General features: G+C 41.5%; 1 long non-coding RNA gene across 1 annotated transcript in view; it reads left to right on the forward strand.

The window, feature by feature from the left end:
- LOC115024934 (uncharacterized) overlaps positions 1-21,081 on the forward strand; it is a 32,780-nt gene extending 11,699 nt beyond the window's left edge. Inside the window, exon 4 of the long non-coding RNA XR_003834166.1 lies at positions 20,694-21,081. This is a non-coding gene — a long non-coding RNA (uncharacterized LOC115024934). The remainder of the gene's footprint in view (positions 1-20,693) is intronic.
- The last annotated feature ends 2,482 nt before the right edge of the window (positions 21,082-23,563 follow it).

Raw genomic sequence — 23,563 nt, forward strand, 5'->3', positions numbered from 1 at the left:
ATTTTTAAATATGTGGTTAAAGTTGTAAATTGAAACAAAACAAAATAAAAGCGCAATAAAAACGACTTGGTTAGGTTCATTAAAAGATAATTTGTTACGTTATTGAAGGTACGTGTGTTTGTTCCATCCCGACCTCCTCCACACGTCGACTTTAATTATAAACGTATTTGTGATAGGTCAAAATGCGTTTCCCTCGATATGTAATTGACGATGCAGTTTGAATGTATGGGTTATTTTCAGGAGACCAGGCTGAGTAAAGCTCAGAATAACAATGGCAATATATTTCTGTCTAGGTGTTTTTACTCAGCTTCAAAAGGCTACAAATCAACAAGGAAACGGTGAGACAGTCATCGCTTAAACATTGTTATGGAGAGACTTTGAACTCGTCTAGACAAATAATTGGTTATTCATTCTTGTGTCTATGCACATGTTTCTGTCCACCACATTTTAAATGCGGGGTTGCTGATATCTCATTAGGGGACAGCCAGTCCGGTGATAAGCTGCAGTCAGACAGGATGAATCCCTGTCTCGTCTGTGGGCCTTATAGACGCCACACACACTCACAGAGACGCATACACAATCACATATAAGCAAATATAAACCTTTGCACATGAGCATATGCGTACAGTAGATAAATGCACACACACAACATCCTCAGCTGTCTCAGTCTTCACAGCTGATTTACAATCTTGCCTGTGAAAATGTGTGCTTCTATATACTTACTGAGCAGGGCAAAGGAAGGATAAGCCTTTTTTTTAAGCTGGTCGTGTATCACCTCTGGTTGTAAAAAATAACTTTTACCCGTGCTGGTGTAGCACTATAGCAACTAATTGCTTTATGATATATTCTCCTGGGTGGACCATTTGTACTGTTTACTGAGCTGCTGTTAAGGACAATGCAGCACTCATTATTTTGACATATGAAGCGATGCTGACTACATTTTGCAGTTTTGTGCCACTTAGGAGAAGCTTTTAGCTTTGATTATAACTTGTTTTGACAACTCATTCCCTCAAGTAGCAACAGAGACAGTTACACACATTATTCTGCCTCACATATTGTAGTTGTGAAATGTTTGTTGAATTTGCCTTTTTTTTTAGCTACGCTAGTGTTCTGGCTCCATAGATCCACTACATTGACCTCTAGTACCGCCATGATGTTCGCATTTGTGGTTGGTGTGTCCCAACAACTAATTGATTACTTTATTTTCTACAGACAGGATCCCCTCACTCCTCATCTTGTGCCATTATCAGGCAAACATTGTATTTTCTCCCATTTGGTTAATGAGAAAACACTTTGTGTTTAGTGCTGATTAAATGTTAGCATGCTAACACGCCAAACTAGGATGGTTAAAATGGTAAACATGATGTTAGCATTCAAGTACAGCCTCACAGAGCTGCTGGTATAGCTGTAGACTCTTAGGCGTTGTTCAGACTGACAGCCCAAATCTATTTTTTGGCATATCCAGATTGTATCCAGATTGATTTTTTGAAAAGTCTGGACATCAAATGTTGAAATTAAAAATAGGATCCAAACCTACATTTGGAGGTGGTTTGAAATGCTAATCTAATCGTATTTCTACTAATGCTTCTCAGTCCGGCCGCTCACTCAGATTCAAAGTGTATTTTGCGTCACATGCAACGCGACACACAACGATGACATCGAGTCCAGAGTAATGAAAATGAAGAGCAGAATCCTAGCTGCTACTAGCAGAGGACAACATGGACAACAGTCCGTGGACAGACGGCGAATGCACCACGACGGAAAGGGCAAAATAATGGACGTCCATTTCTCAAGCTTCCGCATTGCAAGATCTTATGGATGTTTACAACTCACAGTTTGTGGAATCATTTTACCGTTCGCTTTCGTTTTCTACTGACATGTGGGTCAGTTTAGAACGTGTTTGATCTTCTAATTACTAAAGTTTCGTGCCCCATCTGACTTCTTTTTAGCAATGTTCTCAGATCTCAGCAAATATCTTGGTGAATAAAATATCATTATCACTAATACAAATAATGGCCAAAACTATGAAAATAAGACCTAGGTTGTTATAAACTGCAATCATATAATGAACATGCTCGACATTCTCATAAAGAGTATGTTTGGTTCAAAAACGAATGTTATAACTTCACACCAAATCATTATACATATGTGGAGCACAAACTGCCAACATTTAAATTGTTAATAGTCATACATAATAGAATTGGAGGCCCTTTCTTTCACCACATAGTAAAACAAACATGTTGGGGGATGGACAACTGCGTTTTAGTGCACATTTGTGTGTTATGATCGAGATATACTATGTACACTATGGATATACTTTCTTTGTAGCTTATGTTTACATTGTGCCCTCAGGATATAACAGTTTATATTACACTTAAATCAATCTTTATTACTTGCATGAGTGCAGTGGTGCAGACAGATGGAACATCTCCAAATGCTGCAATATGGCAACTTCTAGAGATGTCAGCTCTCCCTAAACAAACCTGAAGGCTTTCCACTGGGGCCGCCTTGTGTCATGCACAGCTCTAACTCATCAACGTCAACCTCAAGCACCGCGTTCCTCCTCTCCTCTCCTCTCTTCTCCTCTCCCCTCCTCTCCTCTCCTCTCCTCTCCTCTCAAGAACCTAATTACAAGTTACGTATTAGGACATCCAGACATATTTTGGGCCAAACCAGTGTATCGAGCCAACTAATCCCTGTCATGCTAAATGAGTACCTGCTTTGCTAACCTTTGATCTGTTGGGGTTAGGACACGCACTGGTCCAATTACATTCAAGATTTTATGAGAGGGCAACAACGTGCTCTTTCAAAACCACCGGGATTTAAGCTTTTTTTATTACAAAGTGAGGCTTGTTTCTCAGACAGAACCCTAATGTATTAAGGATTAGACGTAAGGGGAGAAAATTGAGTTGGCCAGTCTTTTATTAATGTACAGCCACATTCTGGCTTGTTACATGGTTTAATTCTAACCCCTGGCCCTTGAGGACCCTAAAAACTCACCACAGCCACTGCTAGGATTTCAGCCATGCTGTTTGAGGTTAATGACTTCTTGGCAAAAGAGAACCGTTTTGACTGTGAAGTTAAGTTGTTAGATATGGCCTACATAATGACATTATGCATTGTGTTGTACAATAACTAAGATTATGCTTCGATCGGCTAGAAAATCATTTTGAGGTTTGAGTTGTCTTGCATTTCAAAATATAGCAATGTAGCAATAGCATACACATAGAACTATAATATAAAATGCTATATCTACCACACAGTGTAAATATTCTAGTATTTGCTTGCATTGTTTCAACAGACTGTGCCATACACACCTCTGTGTCTCTGTGTATTTCTGCAGAAGCTTGCAGCAAACAGTTTCAGACCTCTGGTTAGGAGCCCCATGGGAACACTGAGCTGTAATGGACAGAAAACTGATGAAACCTCCATTTCCTGACAGCCCAGTGTTTAGGCGTATGTTGTGCAAAGGGGGGGTTGGTGTGTGTGTCTGTGTGTGTGTGTGTGCGTGTGCGTGTGCGTGTGTGTGCAGCAAGTGTATGGATAACTGCTCACTGGGGTCTTATAGTCGGACTGGGAGGCACTGATTCTAATAAGAAACCTCTCCATCCTCTCTCTTCACCGTTTCAAGCCACCCCTGCTTAACTGGTCACATTGGCAGAGATTAAAAAAAGAAGCTGAGAAGATCCAAAGGACCAATTTCATTTCAAAACTCAATCCGCCAGTGCTTGGGATTTGCATAGCTAATTAGAGGCCGTCGCACCCTTTTTTTTTCTTCCCCTCCTGTCCCCCTCTCTCCTCCTCCACTGAGCTTGGCTTTGTACTGACAGCAAAGGGATCCTGAGCCCCACGCAAAGACCTCTGAACTGAGCTTATCTGCCTAAATGAAACACCATGTTTTCTAATGTAAACTATTTTGTAGCACATCAGCGAGCCTCAGTGTCAGCTCAGGCTGCCTATCGTGGGGGTTTTTTCTCGCTATAAGTGCGTAGACATTAGGACTTATGGCTGGCCTACTTTTACTTTTACAGCAAAGGGAGGTTGTTGTCCTTTATTGCTTTATTTAGTTTGTGTACTTATGTTGAATAGTGTAAGGATTAGTGGTGTACAGTAGATTAGGGTATTTTACCCTCCATCGAGCTACAAAGGGTGATTAGGAGACATCAGAGATGGGCGTTACAGTTGTGTTCAATGGAGAAAGCTTTTCTCCCCCTCAGATGCGTGTTCTTTTTCAAATGTGTAGTTTTCTTTGCTCTCTCTTGCTGGTTTCAGCTCTTTCTTTGTCTCTGTCTCAATCAGTCATTGTGTCTCCTGCTCCTCCTCCTCTCCTCTCATATCTCTTGAGCCTGGAGAGAGGGTATTAAAACCCAAGGAGTCACTGGAGGCAGGTTAAATCAGCATACGCAATGAAATGCATTGTTCTTTCTCAACAGGGAAGGATGGGGAGGGAAAACTACAGTAATATGCAACCACATGTAATACTGAGAAGTCAAATGGGCATCACTCGACATAAGACATTTTCTTTTTGCAAAGCTTTACATCTAATTACCGCTAAGTGCTCTTTGGAACGCATGTGACGCAGGGGTCTCATAATCATAATAGAAATAATAACAGTCTGATGCATATGTAAATGATCAGAGAGAAGAATGATATTTTGGACTGAGTGGTAAAGGATCATGAGGGTTCAGGAGTTCAGCAGGAGCATTAGAACATACAAATGTCTGTGTGCTTAAGCTGCAGCTACCATCCCGGATGAACAACGACCTTGCTATTGATTCTCAATATTGTATTCTTGTCTAATGACATTTTAATGATTCGAGGATTAGATGAAGATAAATGTTTACCTTAATCTACTTCTCTTTGTTAACAGAAATCAGTCACAACTGTGGGGCCTCTGTGAGTGTCTCCATCATGGTAATCACCCATAATGAATGTAAGCAATAGCTGCTTTAAGGTACTTCACTTCAAGTCTTTCAGTGCAGGTTTGTTGTCTCCATGTCCGCCCCACTTCTCTTTCTCCTATTCAATTTCAGTGTCAACCTCTCCCCTCTGAATCTCTTGTGTCGCTGAGAGTCTTTACTCTGTGTGTTTTCTTAATCATGTGCAAATTAGCCCCTCGCCGCCGATAAAATCCTCAAATCCCCTCGGCTTCCATCGCCCCATCCAGCCGCGAGCAGGGCTTGAGTGAGTGTCGCTGGAAAAACTGTGCCTCGCCATCATCATTTATTTTCACTACGCGAGAGGAACACATGCCCTGTTTGTGTTTGTGGATGTGTTAAAGGCCCACAACGTTTGGGTTGTAAACCCTTCTTCTGTTAAGGCTGTTAATTCCAAGTTCAACATCAGCTCGTGTCGCCGCTTGCACCTCTGTTTTGCTACATGTGTATGCAGCTGAGTTTGTACAGTGGCTGCACAAGGCTTGTGTGTGGGCCTCCCCTTTCTCCGTCTCACACGTCAGAGCTGCTGCTTGTTTCATGGTGAGGCAGATCGGTTGAAATAAATCACAGGAGGATTTAATCAGAGTGAAGCAGCGCAGGCCAGGTCTATAAATGACGGGCCAAACTTAGTTCAACTTTGTCCTCTCCTCCTCTCCCTTCTCCTCCATCTGTCTCCATTCTTTCGCCTGCTCACTCTCTTTTAACAAGCCCTTTATTTTCCCCACTATCACTTCGCCTGCTCACTATCTCACTTTCTCTCACTCTCTTATCTCTCTGTGTCCTTGACTGTTGGGCTCCTCCTGTAAACAAGCTGGGGGAATCGCATTTTGGCATTCTTGAAACAACTCTGGATTTGGTTTTACAACCCAATTAAAGTCGAGTAGTAAATCAGAAGGGCCAAGGAACATTTCTTTATTATTTTTTCTTTTTCTCAGTTGGCACCTCTGACAAAATTTAGGACTCTCTTGGGCCACAAACAAATATATGAATAGGTTAATAGAAATAAGGCAGAGGACAGGAGACGCGTGATGAACCTGTTTACAGAGCAGAGACGCCGCTCTGGGTGTCCTATCTTAGTGAGGAATGCCAACACACACATGCATGGACACACACACACACTCACAAACTCAGTCATACAATCATTCATTCGCACTGTAGCTACTGTCTCCCTTCCTTTATATACATCTCTCTCTCACACACACAAATCCTAGTAGACTAGATAAACGGGAAAGCTGTCACGAAAACGGAGGCATTTGATTCATCAGAAAAAAATCAATAGTGGAATATTCTCCACTCTACCAGTGTCCCATTAATCTGCCAGTAGATTAAAATGTCACACAGAGTAGCGGACGGCAGCCGCGACAGAGCTGTTTTTCATGCAGCTCTATGGCCCAGACAGTAATTGCATACGCTAATCAATCAAAGGGATGTGCACGATTGTCATTTTTCATTACAAAGACAACAGGTTACGACAGCCTGTCAACTTTACTGGAGAAATGTGTGTTAATGACTTCTCAATAACTGGCTGCGGCCACTGCGACGTGCTGTGATTTGAATGAGAGACGATGCGAAAGGAAAAAGATGGATTACAATAATAGGGTTATTTACCTTTCACTAAAACATATTCAAAAGGAAACTAGATGCAATGTAGTTGCTGGAAATCCGACTCTCTTTCTGCCGATTAACTCATCTTCTTACTCATTGTTAAACATCTTCTGGCAAAGTGAGATACTTGCTAAACACATTTGTAAACTGTTAGCACTGGTTGGAAAGCTCAGCAGACAGGGGGGACCATCGGGGGAATTCTCCGTGTGGTTTTAGATGAGCTGAATAAACGAGCGTGTTTCTCCTCATTACATCAGTAGCTCCCTCTCTGCAGAAAGAAAACACACACAATCAAAGCCACGTTAATATTGCTCATTCTGAAACACCGTGAAACAACAGTATTTTTGGCGCACACGCTTTATTCTGCTCAGTGATAAATGTAGCAAGCACCTTACAGAGACTGGATGACAAAGTTAATTTAGCCCCAGTCGACACGTCAGACCGATGAAGTTCCATATTACTGCCGCCGCCTCACAAAGGCACCATTATACTGTGGTGGGACGTCGTTCATCCACAGAGTTACTTTACATGAAGGCTCCCAGCTCCTTTATTAACTCAGTGGAGCTCCTGCTGTAAAGTTGGAGGCGTTACTCAAGGAGGTATGAGGCCAATCAGACTCCAACTCAACTCCATTTGCCAAACAACTGCCACGGCACTTTGACAAATAAAGGACGTGGCCTTGAGAAGTGCAGGCGGAATTCGCGCCGTATCTATGTTATTGCTTTGTTTTGGGGCGGAACAGCAGAGGGAGAAATTAAAAATGGCAATTAGCAAAATAGAATGAGCACATATGGTCTGCCATGCATCACTGTTTTGGTGCTGCTGCTGAAAATGACCTCAAATACTAAATGATGTGTCTCACTACATAGCGTGCGTGTGAAGAAATGAATCCCCTGCCAAGGTCAGTTTTACATGGTCATTGTGTCATGCTTTCTCAGCTCGCTGCAGCGCCTTTACCGTTAGCAACCGGGGCTGACAGTCCTTCTCAGGCCACACTTTGGATAAGACAGAGGGGGAGTGGAGTGGATAATACAAGCAGGGTCAAAAGGCAAGAGGCACCAGAGACTCTCATGATTACACAGGTATCTCAACAATGTGCCGCTTTGTCTCCGCTGAAGGAGACGCATATGAATGTGAAGTCAAAATAAGGTCACTTTTTTGTTGCATGAATTAAATGATGGATGTCCATCAAAGGGGAATAATCCCCCCCACCAAAAAGAAAGAAAAAAAAGTGAAATACTCATAAGCCAGTCAAAGGAGATTTTGTATGCTTTGCAAATCCAGTGCCGTCAAACGCCCGTAAGACACTCCATTTCTCACGTTTTGATGTGTTTTCTTAGCTGTGGCCTCCAGAATATTTCCACAAAGTAAACTTTAGGTGGAGAGGAATCCCACCTGTGAGAGTGAGAGTGTGGATATTAACTTTGAAAAGGTTTTACACTCTGTCACTCCATCGCAGCTGTGTGAGCACCAACAATGATCATTGTGCAGGAGATGACCAGAAACCTTTGATATTTATTTTGTACTGAAGATTTCTAAAGGTTGCACCATTGTTGCAAATTGTGATAACAACCCATGCTGTAAATATTGTATTGAGCTGCTTTTTATCTGCACATTTCCCCTTCCTGCTGCCTTTGATGAACAACTTACTAAATCTACTGAGAGGCACTTGTGACAATTCTGAAATTGGATAAAATATACACAAAGAGAAGAACATTGAGGCTTGTTAGCAGCTCTGCCTGCATACAGCCTGACAGAGTGGATAACGTGTCTATTAACTCCTGTTATTTAACATTACCTTATTATTTAACCAGGTAAGTCCCATTGAGGCAAGAGACTTGTCCAATATGGCAACATCATAAGTTTTAAACAAATCAGTAAACAGACAAAACAGTACTGAAAAACGTTTTACAACGATTTACAGATGGGGTCATTTACCATACAATTTATAATAGTCTCCAATTTGGCGTGAGTTTCCTCATTTACTCTCTTTCTGCAAATAATTCCAAGTGGCTGGAGCAGAAAATATGAAGGCTTTCTTTCCCATCTCAGTCCGAGCATTAGGGACAGACAGCAAATACACGCCTCATGATTTGAAGCAATGACTGCAAAATTAACTTTGTCGAATAAGTTTGCAAATATAGGACTGAAGTTCGCCCGCAGTGGCATCATCAATAAGGAAACGCAATGATTAGTTAGTGGTTTTAATTTATAACAACCTGAAAGATAAGAAAGTGAGAATAAACAGAAATAAATGACTCAAAGCACTGTAGTATTGGCTCACAATGAGAACATATGGTGACTGTAGGACATTCTCCTAACACCCCTCTCTGCTCTCACTACATGTTCACAGATGCACACTCCCCCCCCCCCCCCCCCCCCCCCCCCCCTCCCTTATTATCTTTTAATATGTGTGCAGAAAATAAAAAAGCAGTAATTGCTTAGATGTAAGCAAACCCTAGAAAGTGTGTTTTAAGAATTAAAAGTAGATACCAATCTGGCTAAACTAATCTCCTCAGGGCCATCTGCTCATGCTCACTGATTCTATGGAAAGGGATTTTAGTGTGTTTTGTGAAAGGAAATGAAGTGGACCCACGGGAGATGTTTTGGGCCTGTGTGAGGAAAGGGCAAACTGAACGACCAACCAACTTTATTGCTACTGAAATGCCCATCATCCCAAACGGCATTTAAGTAGCAGAACGTCAATAAAGTTGGTTTGAAGTTGACTGAGTTACACTTAGCACCTCAATGTGGTGTTAGCATCGAGTACACAACCTAAAAAAATTCTAAGCCCTGTATTAGGAGTGTTTAAATCCCTCTCTTTCTCTGCTCTAATCCTTGCTTGGTTTGTGCCTGTGGAGGTTTAGGAGAACAAGTTCTTTGTTAGCATAACATGGGATTAACGTGAGTGTGAAGCTGCTAAACACATGGGATTACAAAGTTTACTCTGCCTTAATTCATAGTGATGAGCAACACTGGACACTGTTTTTGCCTTTTCTAAAAGAGCCACAGATCCATTGTTTGATACGTTTAAATAAACAGATAGCAGAGGCAATACAATGTGTTTCTTTTTCATTATACTTTTTCTATTTTTGTCCAGTTATTTTCTTGTCAAAATGCTGACAAGGCCGAGGTTCTGTTTCAAAGAAGGAGCTGTTTTTGATCTTCAACGATTTATTCTCAGAAGATTTATTCCTGTGATATCAGTTTTTTTGACTGTCATGGTGGACAGCAAACAGGGCTTTTTGAAAATACAGAAAGCACAAAATACTGTAATTATTCTCCACTGGGAAATCTCTCTGTGTTCAAAGTCTTACAGCAGAGTCACTAACATCAACAATGGAAGGAATGCGAAGAAATAGAAACAAATAATAACTTTGGCTTTTTTTTTTTAAATAAAAATGTCCTGCAAAATTTCAACTCAAATATTACTTACTACAGTGGAATATGGGAAACCACAGTCTAAATATTATGGAAAGGCATCTGCTGGCAATGCTGCATTGGCATTCGTTCAGGAATACCAGAAAAATGGTTTTATCAAAACTAAGGTCTCATGGGAATATGTCCAGTCATTACTAATCCTCCACAGACAGGAGGGAAAGAGAGAATGACACTTTCCCTCCCTTTTTATTGCACTGCAACATGCAAACCTCAACACTCAATTCTATACCACGAGTATGTTCAGCCAGGCCAGGACTGTCAATCAGTTGGTCCACCATTGTGGTCCAATTAGATAGTTTGCAAATACATTTTCTACAGGCATTCATGTTCCCCAGATGATGACCGACTTTGATGATCTCTTGACTTTTCCTCTAGCGCTGACAAGGCCGAGGTTCTGTTTTTGGCAGGTTGACATTTTTGGCTTTTATTGAAATGTCTTGAAAACTGTTGGATGGATTGCCCTGATATTCATGGTTCCCTGAGGATGAATCCTAATGACTTTTCTTCTTGCACCACAAGGCTACAATGTGTTGAATAAAGCATTTTTACCTTAGAAATCTGTTTTTCTCCGATGCCGTTTGCCTGCCACTAACATTTGCTCAGCTTGTTTCTCTGATAACTTAAGATCCAAAGGTCCGATGAATAAACCCTTCTTCCACTTAAAATATAGAGTGAATAAATGAAGAAAAGTCTATTTATGACACAACGCTGACGCATGCGCAAAGTGGATTCATCACCATTACAGGTGACTAAATGAAACTGACCTACAGATTTATCTTGGTTTGAAAATTGTTTAAAACATTTGGGTTAATATAAATACACAACTCAACAAAATATATAACATAACTCTATTTTCTATCTTTTTTAGAACTGGATTCGTTCATTTCAACGTAAATGTTACATGTTACTGTAAACCTTTAAATGTAAGCATGCTGACACGCTAAACTACCAAGGGGATCAGAGTAACATCAGAATGTTAGCATTATTGTTGGGAGCATATTAGCATACTTACGTTAGCATTTAGCTAACAGCACAACTGTGCCCAAGTACAGCCTCACAGAGCTGCTCGCATGGCTGTAGAACTTTGGTCTCTTTAATAGGAAATATTGTCTGGCAGCTGTAGAAGAATTAGCATTAAATCCATGGGGGTGGGGGCATCGAGGAACTCCTTCACACTTGCAAACCCATAGGAAGGTATAATTCCATGCACTCCCTCCTAGAACACACACCAATACAAAGGAAATGGGCAACATGCCAACTCTCTGGGGCATGATGCTCCTTGACCACAAAACCCACACTTAACACTTCAGCCCAGTGAGCACACCCTCATCACATCCTCAACAAAGACAAAGCACAACTGATCTGCCCCCTTTCCCTCGCCAGTTTGCTTGTAACTGTCGTCCCTCTCTGCCGGTCCCTCCTCATGTCTGCTCTTGAAAAAGAACAAAATGATGATTAATGTCATGTTAATGTCTGTACTCCTATTAATATACAGCTGTAGACCGGAACAAAATACACTTGTGACGGTAGATGGTGTAAGTGTGTGTGTGTGTGGATGCTGAAGGGGGATTTTGGTGTAGCTGTGTGAGGCAGACAGGTGGTGCTGATGGGGCTACGTGATTCACTTTGCTCCTTATTTGCATACATATGACAACCATCTGTGCTAATAGGCCTCGGCGATGTCTCTATTAGGCATAATGCCACGCTGTTTTGCCTGAGGACCACCGGCGTCGTACCAACATTGTGCTCATGTTGTTCGGCTTTATGCAACGGACCAGCTGATGCCATCTAGTGAATGGAGAAAGGAAGGGATACTCTGATTGTGAAGTGCAGCAGGAAACCATATGGGATCCATACTGGGGTTAAACTGAATATTTTTAGCATTTGTTTACAGCAGCTTGTAGTGCTAGATAAGTGGTGTTTTCTGCACAGGAAACTACAGTAACGGACAAAAGGGTTTGAAAGTCAACCATTCTGTGGTTTCCAGCTCGTCTTGACATAAATATTGACCTCTGTGATGATTCATACAGAAAATATTCCTTGCTGTTTATGAAGACGTAGTGCACGAAGAGAGACTTCCTAACTATATTTCAGAGTGCATTCTGTGTCAGCTGAGAAACAGCATCGCCTTGCATCACTGCCTCACAAATACGTTCATTTACCAAGAAAAAAGAATCCATAGCGAAAGTAAAAATAAACGTGTGATGGTGGATACCCCACACCAACCCCATGCAATAATGCATTACTCTCAGGAAATTGTGGTGGAATTGGCCGTGGTGGTGTTTCAGCAACTCCAGGATGCTCGAGTGCATGACAACTCAGCTTCATGTGTCAGAATGGTTATGCTGTTTCGAGGTTTTCCAACACAGTGCTGTACTATTCTTTCCTTGACACACAGCCCGGGAACATGATGAAGACGCTGACTGGAGAATTAACACTCAGAAATACATTATTGTTGAGTTTTCCTCGTCAGGCATTATAAACACCACAGTTTTTGCCTGTTGTACTTCATTTACCTGAATTTGACATATCTTTTAATTTTGTATTTTATTTGAGTTTTATAGTTTGAAAACTTGCGATTACATGTCCCCTGCTGAGTTCTTAAACCCTAGTCAGACCATGGAACATTGTTTTGTTGAGTTGGCCCCAGTTTGTTCGTATTTATCTACAAGATAAAAATATAATATAAAGTTTTGCAGCTGACTGCAATTTGCCCTATTTGGCATCTGATTGCACTTGCAAGTATAAATGTTGTGAGGCATTCCTTAAAACAACCAAACCAACTCTCTGAAGATGCTAATATTTCACTGTAACTGCATGTGGCGCTGATCTCTGTGATTTGGACTGTTTTGGCAATGAGGCTCATTTGCATGGAAAAGGACCACATGTCTGCATATTACCTCATTTAAATAATAATTTGACTTGCACTGAAAGCAATATACATGTAACACATAAATACGTAGCCCCACATGGAGATCCTAATAGATGCCACAAAGGTGAGGTAACGAATGGTGCTGCTCACCTCTGACTAAAGTTCGACCTGAAAAACAATGAGCTGAAAGGATCCTCTTACAGTAACAACTAATCCAGCAGACAGTGAACATATTAAGCACTGAACAAGATTGGTGGAGAATGGGAAACAGCAGACAGAGAGGGAAAAAGAGAGACAGAGTACCCCATAAGGGAAGACTGCCAACATCAGCACTCTATTTTACTGTAGAATCCAAGATATTTCTTCTTAGATTTCCCTCCAGCTTGTGTAGCGGAAACAACTCAGAACTGTATGTCTTGGAGATACATAAAAGTGCTGAACTTGTTGACTTGCTGTGGCGCCTGCCGAATACGAGGCGCTGCTCTTTGAACAACTGTCTGTGTCTGTTCCATAAATGTACTAACAAGAGAAGAGAAAGCAGAAGGGGAAAATTAAATCACGCTTGTTTTCTGCTACAACTCCTCCATCTTACTTCCAAGCAGAGAGAATTGATAGCAGAAGATTTATAAAACGGTGATACATGACCCTGCTTGTACAGTACAATATTGCTTCTCACATGCTACTTAACAATATTTATTTTATTTATTTGTACACACATAAGACTGCATGGGGGGGGACTAAGCTAACGTAATTTAGAAAAATACAACAACAAACAAATTGACAAACAATAGTGCGGAAAAAATAACCAATACAATACATTCATGAAAAACAATACAGGGGAAAGAGAAGAGAAGAAGAAAAACATTATATATAAATATATTATAAGTTAATGAAAATTGGAGGGGTATGTATTTGTCAAAGTGCCATGTAACTCACGTCATTTCTCTTTTTTTAACCTTAATTATTTCCTCTTAGTTCTGTCCACCCGACAGAACAACCCAGAAGCATTTTGACATTATAACATTTTTATTATATTCACAATGGTAAATGCACAGAACCAATCTCAGTTCAGAGCGGAGAAAGGGAAGATGTTAATCAAAACAGTGTTTTGGTTTAATTAGTATTTCACAAGATTGTGTTGAAGCTTCCAGTGTCTTTACTTTACAGATTCATACTGATGAAGTGTCTGTAGAAGCCAGGAATACTGAACTAAACACAAAAACACTGGACAATTACTCCTCCTCTGCTTCTTCTCTCCTCCTTTCATTTTCTCTCCTCCCCCACTCCGACCATTTAGCTCTTCCTCCAGTTGACGGCTAAAAGCTTGCGTAGGTGTGATGACTTCAAACACAATGGAGCGATCCCCTAATGTAATTTGCTTCCTCGCGATTCCTCCTTCTCTTCCTCTCCTACATTTTCTCCTTCCCCGCTGCTCCGTTTTGACTCTTTTAATTGCACCTTCCTCCTCCCTGTCCTCCTCCTCCCGTCAGCTCTGACAGATTCTGTAGGTGTGATTAGTTGGAATCTACTTCTCTTGATACTGTTCTCTTTTACACCTTCCCTTTTCCTCACATTTGTCTTCGTCCTTCTCCTCCTCTTCCTCCTCCTGACAAGTCACTGCTTGCAGAGGTGGGGATGAGCTCTGTGTGCAGCTGCTCCACCTGCCCCCTCCATCAGTGGTTGGGTCCAGACAGCAGACTCCCAAGGCGGTAATGACCACTGAACAGATGATGATAATAGCATCCAGACTAAAGACACCTCATAGCTCATCCTCTTCTCAATTTCACTTCCCTCCTCTCCTCCTCCTTCCCTCGCCTCTCTTTCTCCATCCATTCTAACAACTAACATGTTTACAGCCCTAAGGAGCAAACACTACTTGTCCTGGCAGGTTGTCCTCTCGTAAAATAAGCCTGGTGGTTGAACAAGCTTACAGAAAGATCTTTTATTTTTTTAAAGAGAAGCCGATAAACCACCTGCAACTTTGTTCATATTCTCACAAACTTCCAAGTTATATTCTCCGGCGTGCACCCGTGATGCATATGAAACTGATTTTTTTTTATTAACAACACCCGCCAAACTCCACTCTGCCGAGAAGAGATTTAATTGGAGGTCTCCCCACCTACAACCGCAAGCGCCCCCGGGCCTCTCGTTGGCCCTAATCCTGTTGCGTAATGTTTTCTTGACGTCGTGCCTGGCTGAAAATCAATTAGCAAGCGCTGCAATCGCAGAGTGCAGGAAGACTTCTGGACGCCGTCCAACCCACTTAATTTCTTCCTGAACGGACAAGAATTATACTGTTTGTAGTCCAGTGCGACGTTTCTTTTTTTCTTCCTGTGTCATGTATTGAATGGACAGTTTGGAGGTTTCAGGGTATCCCAAGACATTTTTCCTGACTTTTCCTACCAGGTTGGCTGATCAACGCTCATTTCCCCCACTTCCTCTTGACATGTTCTATCCCTCTGACGCCTGATACCGTCTCTCTTCTATCATCTCTCCTCTCTAATCTGCTCCTCCTTTTCCTTGTTTTGCTTCACCCTGGAGAACAGACACAGAGGGAGTAAGAGGAAAGGGCGTTTGAGGGAAAAAGCAGCTAAAATCCTCCCTACTCTGTTACTGTAGAGTGAAGGACAGACAGGAGATGAATCACATCACCCAACGGATTAATATGGGTCTATCTAGATGAGCGCAACAGACAAGGACATGCACATTCCCTTAGATTTACTCACCGTGGAAGCTCTATTGGGAAAAGCTCATGTTTTTCTTATTTTAATGGAAATATGACAAATGAGCGTATGTTGTATGTAAAGCAGAGCGGTGTGTAATGCATTGCAATACAGAACATCATAACACTTAAGCGAAAATAAAGACAAACATGCTAACAGACACACACACACACACACACACACACACACACACACACACACACACACACACACAGAGCCACCCAGTGTCGCTGATGAGTTGAGTGACCTCGCTGCCACGGGGGATGCTTATCTTGGAAGTGTCACTTTTATGTGCGAGAGGATGCGGCCATTAATAAAAGTAAGTGCCAGTGTCTCATTAGACTCCCAGTCCCTGTGCCAGCTCTGCAGAGAGAAGGCAGCCATGCACAAGAACTAACAGGCTCATCAGACTGCAGGAGGGACTCAGGCCCGACACGACGGGCTAACGCTCGCAATAACGTCTGCGCTCAGAGGCCCAGCAGCTGAGCTTTCGCAGCTGTTCCTCCATGCAATCTCCTCTGCGACAACATTCTGTATTAGATGACAGTTTGAGTGAATAAACATAAAACTTCAAGTGCAACACTACCAGTTTCGAAATATGTGTCTCCCTGAAGACAGTTTGTATTGTTATAACCAGGGAAATAGAGAAGATATTGAACTTTGGGCATTTCAAGAATGAAAGGAGTCGAGAAGATGAGCACATTGATTTCTATTATATTTCTTTTGGAGATCCTGTGTGGGATCCTTTACTGGTTTGTTTTGGATTTGGATTAAAAGGTACAAATCTGTTTTAGGATATTCCAACTGGTGTCCGGTGAAAGTCCAGGATTGACGTTAATTCTAATTTATTACAACTTGGGTTTAATGTTTTATAATTTTGATTTGATTGTCTTAGCTTAGCATAAAGCTGCATCAGAGGGATATAACTAGCCAAGTATTTGTCCAAAGTTCAAAAGTCTGACTGTCAGCACCTTTACATTTGACTAACTAACAGTGTGTATCTTGTTTGTTTAATCCATACACAAACAGAGAAGTAAAAAATCACACGTTGCGCTTTCAAGGGGAGGAAGTTGTTATTTCTTGTCCAATGTTGACGACACGTCTCCAACTCTCTGTTTATACATTTCCTTTTGTGTATGGATCAAAACACACGATACAATGTGTTAATTTGTCAGTTTTGGAGCATATTGTTCTCCTTGCTTCCGGTCTTTATGCTAAGCTAAACTTTTCATGGCTCCAGCGCTACACTTAAAACATAAACATAAGAGTTTCTTTAAAGCTTTAACTTATGGTGCTCTCTTCTCTCTGTGAGTCCATTATACAGCAGTCTGTATGACAGTGAGAGAGAGTCTGATGTGTTTGGAAAGCCCCCGCTTGCCTAATGTTTGGATTAATTAGAGAATCTCATCCCCTGACGTCCTCTAAGAAGACACACTTTATCACTCCAGCCTGTGTCTGTTTACCAAAGGAGACTAAGCTACCCAAGCTGACAAAATGTCCTCTCCTTCTCTCCTTCCTTAGCTTTTCACTGGAGTAATTGAGCAATTAAGCGTGATTGATTGATCGGGGAGAGTGAGAAGAGGGAAATCTGCCCGGGGACATTGGAGGAATCCATACAGTAGCTTTAAATTAGTGAAAGAAATGGCAGGAGCCAGACATCTGACTGCAGTGTGGCTGGGGAGGTGCAGCGACCTCAGTTTAGAAGACAGATAAGGAAATAAGACAGTGTGTTTAACACTGTGTGGATGTCTGTGTGTGCATATAACTGCCCATGAGAGAGGAGATGGATGGGGGGTTTGGCAAAGAGAAAGAAGGAGGGGGATTGAAAGTGTAATTAGTCTCTGAGCGATAGCAAAGCGGGGTCCGGCCCTCATCATGTTTTCCCAGGAATCTTTTAAATATAGTGCACATTTGTATGTTAAACCCATGTGATATCAGATCAACTGCGAGGAGGCTGTTTCCCTCCCCCGTAGACGACCTTAGGATGTCATCCCAACTCCAGCGGACCTTTTGAGGTCATAAGTGATGAAAAGCTACAAAAGATTTACAGTTCTATTTGTTTTTTATTTCACACTTTCATTTTTCCCCATATCTGTTACTCAATCGATTCTACACATGCCAGATAACGTGGAATTGCATTACCATAAACACAGTCTTGATATAGAAAAGTAGCACATCCGTTTAAGGGGATCTTGTCTTCAATACAATTCCCATTATTTTCAATTGTCTCTATTTGCCTGTGATGTGAAAGGTGGTAATAAACAATCTGATTGGCCTCATGAGGAGTATACTGGCGCCATGTGGTGCGGAGTAATGTTTGGTATTTTATTGTTGCCCCAAAGAGAGCCCATCGACTAAATGGGCTTTTAAATGTACACAAGATTATCTTTAGGGATCTTTCTGAGCCCCTTCCTGCACATATGGCTCCTTCCTGTTCTTTTCCAGCCAATTATTGATATATGAGGGTATTAAATATGACACCTGTGTCACAGACAAATCCCCCGTACTGGGGTTCAACCATCGTTTAACCGGCGCTAGTTTATCCGCCACTGGTGGCAGCTGCATGATAGAGATTACCTCCAGGTCTTCAGCCCACCCAAGCAGAACAATATCTACACATTAGCTGAGCGTCCTCAGCTGGAGCTACACACACACACACACACACGAAGACAAATGTTAACACCATCATTTTAATCTTAAAATGCTCCTTTTTGAAATGAAGCCAAAACTAATTTGTGTAGGATTTTGAACTTTCCACCTTCCGCAGGACATTTATAGCAGATAGGAAGATGAGGAGGGCCGTCTGCGATCATGGAAACACACACAAGCACTTTTACACAAAACCAATTAGATCTATTATAGCATGATTCCAATAAGCCAGCAGAAAGAGCAGGTAGCTGACACAGTTGTTTTGCAACGATCACACTTGCAGCAACACTTTTCTCTCAAAGTGTAATAAAAGCATTGGACAGGTGGCGTAGCGCATGTGTCGACATCTTTTCCGAGATTGAATTAAACATGAGAAAAGTTGCTGAGTTATTCATGAGCTGGATGGAATAACCAGGCGTTTGAGACTCACCGGCGTGAGGATGTGCTCGTGTGAGTGTTTAGCATGCATGCGATGTCTTTAGAGCATAATCGATATATGACACGGTCAGCTCAAACACAGATGCACGGATCATGAGTACGTGGAGGAAAATCTCGTGAAATCTGTGTTTGGTAAACACAACATTCTCACCTATAAAGTTATGGCTAACACATTAGCAAGAGTTGCGTATATTGTCACTCTGCGGACACAAAGCAACATTCTTTGGGAGCCTGGCTTCTTGCCAAGGGTTGAGTAGCTCTCCACCAACTCCTGAGGGAAATATCTGGCTCTTTGGCTGCTGAATACTTCACTGTGTCTGTCTGCAGGTTTGTGATAGGCAGGTAGTGCACAGTAGGTTTATCAAATTGTTTTTTGTTGTTGCAGAAAACAGCTGCTTGTTGTGAGTAAAAGCAGGGCTGGAAGGGGGCAGTGAGAATCAAACACGACAACAAAGGTAGAGCGGAGGAGAACAATTGATCATTCTTTGAGCATCACATTACACATTGTCATGTGTTTAATATATACATATATATATTGTGCATTGCAGCTTTAAAGGAAACATTTTCATGAAATCACACAAAACAAACACATTTGTTGTAATTGATTTTGAAACTAGTGGCCAATTTCAAGCCTATAGAATTTATATTTTACACTTTGTCAGGAAATTAAGCATTATAAAAAATAACTATTCACAGTTTGGCAAACAAACATAACATTATAAATATTATGAATATATTTGCATAGACAGGAGTAAAAAAAAAAGAGAAATAAATACAATAAAATAAATAAAATACCTTAAAAGGGTTCAATGTGTAATTCCGAGCCACCTGCTCCAAATAAATAGGGGGCAGTATTTCACCTCTAAACTGGGACCACAACATCTCTACATTGTATATTTTAGCTGTAGTTGTTTGGCATATTCATATTTGTTCCTTATATTGTGTATTGCATTTATTCCTGTGTAATGCAGTCAGTCAGTCAGAGGGCAAGAATACCAACATTCGACCAAACTGTTGAAACTCAGCGAGGTCAATAAACACTGCTGTCTTATAAACTTCACGTGGAGCTGATCCATCTGTGTTTACCGGGGCGCTAATGTTTACCGGGGGCTGTAGTCCGTGTAACGGTACGATAGTTTGTTTATTGGACCAAATCCAAAGTGGCAGAAACTAGAAAACGACCCGCATATTCATCTCGTCTTCCCGGTGGCGGCGCAGCCAGGAGAGCAGCCCACCGGGGGAGGAGAGAGGTCTGTGGCTGAACTCCAGCTAACTGCTAACTGAAGCTACGTCGTTTCCCGGGGCTGCCGACAGCTTTACACTCAGTGAAACAGCCTCCTGGCAGCTGTGAGGACGAAGCGAAGTGGTGCGGGTGGTTTTCTTGTTTCTGCCACTTTGAATGTAATGAAATATACAAACTATAAAACATATTAATAGTAATATGTACTTCTTCTCCCTCTGTACTGAGGGCAGACTGCAGCTACAGTGACTCACTATCACCTCTAGAGGAACAAGTGGTATTACAGGCTAGACGGAGCGGAACTGTCAGTTAGATGCTAACTTCAGCAGATATCTCTGTTTGTTTTTAGTTTTTAAGTTTAAATTCTGGCATATCTTACACATTGAAGAAAAATATTGAACTTTTAGCCAATTTCACAATAAAATCAGTACAGCACCTTATCACTTTGGTAAAATAAATAATCGGTTTTATAATATATCTGTCTTACATGGAGTTTTGCTATATTTTCTCCTTTCATATTGCCTTTCATAAACTCATTTTTATCCCAGACATCAGCAGATATGATGTACTGTAAATGAGAGAGGAAATCTAAATTGGCACAAGCTTCAGAACGCATTTCTTGTCTTGTCAATATTATACTTTCAAGTACATTTCCTCCCTAAAGGCAATAACACCTTGTGCAAGCAAGTTACCAGCGTGGGAGGGAGGTTATGTTGCAACTCCTTACACATTCTCATTCCTGACTTAAACATAACTGTCTCCCAAAACCCTTGTTTCCTTGTCTAAAGCGCTCTGGTCCTCCATTTGAACGTGATCCAAACTACTGGCAGAGACTCCTCCAACGCCTAATGATGGGAGTCTGTACGGAGCTGGCTGGAATTCCAGATGCAGTCAAAGAGTGCACTTCCTAATTAAAAAGACTCAGCTGCTCCAATGATACCCATTCATGAAGACGTTTGCCCTCAGTTGAACCATGATGTTTGTTGCTCCTAAACACACTGCTATGTTTGTACAAAATGTGCAAAAGTGGATATTATGTGATCCCGGTGCCGTTACATGAGGCTGTTTTCTTTTCACTAACTTTCTATGAGATATCATATGTATGTTCTTCCTGCTTTGTCCTCAAGGCTGAGAGCTGTGACCTCTGGATATTTCGTTTTTTCTATTGAGCTTGAAAAGCTGCCAGTAAACACTTTGAAAGAATCCATCAATGTAAACCACTTTATGTCAGGAAATGTTGCAAAAACTGAACACTATAGACACTTCATCCAACTTCATTATCTACCTCTGAGAAATCAGAAAACATATTATTAAGTATACAAATGTTGAAATAATAACATAGGTTAATATAAGCATCAACGCCTGTTTCCACTCCAAAGAAAAACACGACCCATGGGAAAAACAAATCAGTGTGTGCTCATACATCTGCTGCTGAAGAGCCGCGATGCTCTGGGTGAAATTAGAAACACTTGTCATGAGGGAATAAAATCCTTCATGTGTCTGACTGACATTCCTCACACTTAGCAGCAGAGGTCAGAACACATCTTAACAAAAAATATGAGCGACTGTCAGTGGTTTCCTCTTTCATTCCCAGAGGGGTTGTGTCCAGGCCAGTAAAGGTCCTGAGGGCAACATTTCCCACACTGCACGCTGTCGGTGTGTCGCAGGAGAAAGTACATACTGAACAATGATGATCTGGACAAGGACTGATCAAATTTGGTTACTTAATAAGCAAGTGTAATTTTGTAGAAGGAAATCTAGGCTTCAGAATAGAATTAAGTGACTAAACGCAGCTTCTAACTGCAACAGAGGCCATTTTATTTGGCATGTTTGTGGAGATTCACAACTATTTTCATGCTATTATGATGTTGAGCTGCTTTGGGGAGGATTCAGGTGTAACAAGGCTACTGGTACACATTTTAAACTGTGCAAGCAGGAGCATGATTCTGTCTTTGACTAGTAACCAACATCGTTTGTCTGTGTTTTAAAGAGAAGCCAGCAATCATTTTTCTTTCTCAAAACTTAATGATACCAAATCACAGCACAATATCTCATGCATGCAAAAGAGGAATCCATCATAAATCACAGCACCATTGTTCTTCATTAAGATGGGAGCAAGAAACCAATGTGAGCGCAGGTGTTTCCAACCTGCTGGCAATTCTTTAAAACTAACGTTTGGCAATCAGTACCAAGAGTAACAAAAGCCCCAGACTATCAAACGTGTCTGTATTGTGGTAAAAGGTATTCAGCTGGAGACAATGTGGCACTGGGGAAATACACACACACACACACACACACACACACACACACACACACACACGTGCACACATACACATGCACACACAGGGAAAAGATGGCTTCCCAACCTGGCTACCACATTTAGTACACAGCTGTTCTTCATTGAGAGGTCAAAACAGGTTTTCCATTTTAGTTTAAATCAAATTAGTCCTACAGTATTTATGGGCCCTTGAAAGTGCACACACACCTCAATCTGGACAACAGAAATGTTTAACTACAACACACACACACATACACCGCCGATTTCTATCCTGCAGGGTCAACCAGTTCAAGGTTGACATACATTTACATGGACACATAATCAGGCATACACACACACACACAAAGGAATGTAGAATAGTATGTTGTCTACGTTGTTTAATGCTCTTCCTTGGCGACAAATTGAAGCAAAAAACGTTCTTCTTCTCTCCCCATCTGGAATTGTAGACATCCTTTGCCTTTCCTCACTTAATTCACAACTTCCAGACAGCATCTATTTCTGAGTGTTGTTCTTGCAGGAATGCTGACGGTTAAACTTATATTTGCGGCGCAGGAGACCATCACAACAGCTCCAAAGTCCTATAAAGTATCCCGGGATTCCTGAGAACGGAATGTCCAACTATTCCTCTTGTCTTCCTCCCTCCGCGAGTAACAGTCCTTCGAATGCCATATAATGACTATTCCACCTGGCACAAATGTTCCAAAAAGAAACAGAATCAAGTTGGGACAGAAAGGAATAAATCAGTGTGATTCGTTATGCCGGGGCTGATGCAGCATATACATGTATTAAGCAATTTCTTAAGGATTTCTCTCCAGTTTTGAATTGTTGGTCCGGTGGTGGAGATTTGCCAAGGAATGAGAAAAACAAGATGACAGAGTGTCTATTTTGTGTTGAAAGCCGCAGGCGTTTGACTGACACCATACGCACAACACACCTTCAGAGTTTTTCTCCCCCTGCACAGAAAGACCTGTTTAATATTCTTAAGTAGCCGGGTAAATATTTGACATAAGGAAGCACTTGATTCAGCCGGGACGATTTAAGTCAGACACCGGATGGGAAGGGGACATGAAAGAGGCCCTTCATGAATCCAACTGACCCCGGGGTCAAGTTTCAAACAACCAGTCCCGTCATCCTACAAACTCACACACTCTCACAGTAGATGCACAAAACAAACTGAAAAGCATGTGTAAAATGTTTAGTGTGGAGACATGTAGCTCATAATGTCAGGCAATTGCTAGTTTATTGTAAAAACGGAGGAATTCAGCCTAATGAAAGCTTTAATGCTCTGTAAATGAGGTGACATGAAGCCAGAGGTCTTTTGAAAGACAAAGACCTTTTAGGGAGATGGACCACAGCACAGCTTCTGTATTACCGTCTGAT

The sequence above is a fragment of the Cottoperca gobio genome, chromosome 19, assembly GCF_900634415.1.
Source record: "Cottoperca gobio chromosome 19, fCotGob3.1, whole genome shotgun sequence".
Taxonomy (NCBI): domain Eukaryota; kingdom Metazoa; phylum Chordata; class Actinopteri; order Perciformes; family Bovichtidae; genus Cottoperca; species Cottoperca gobio.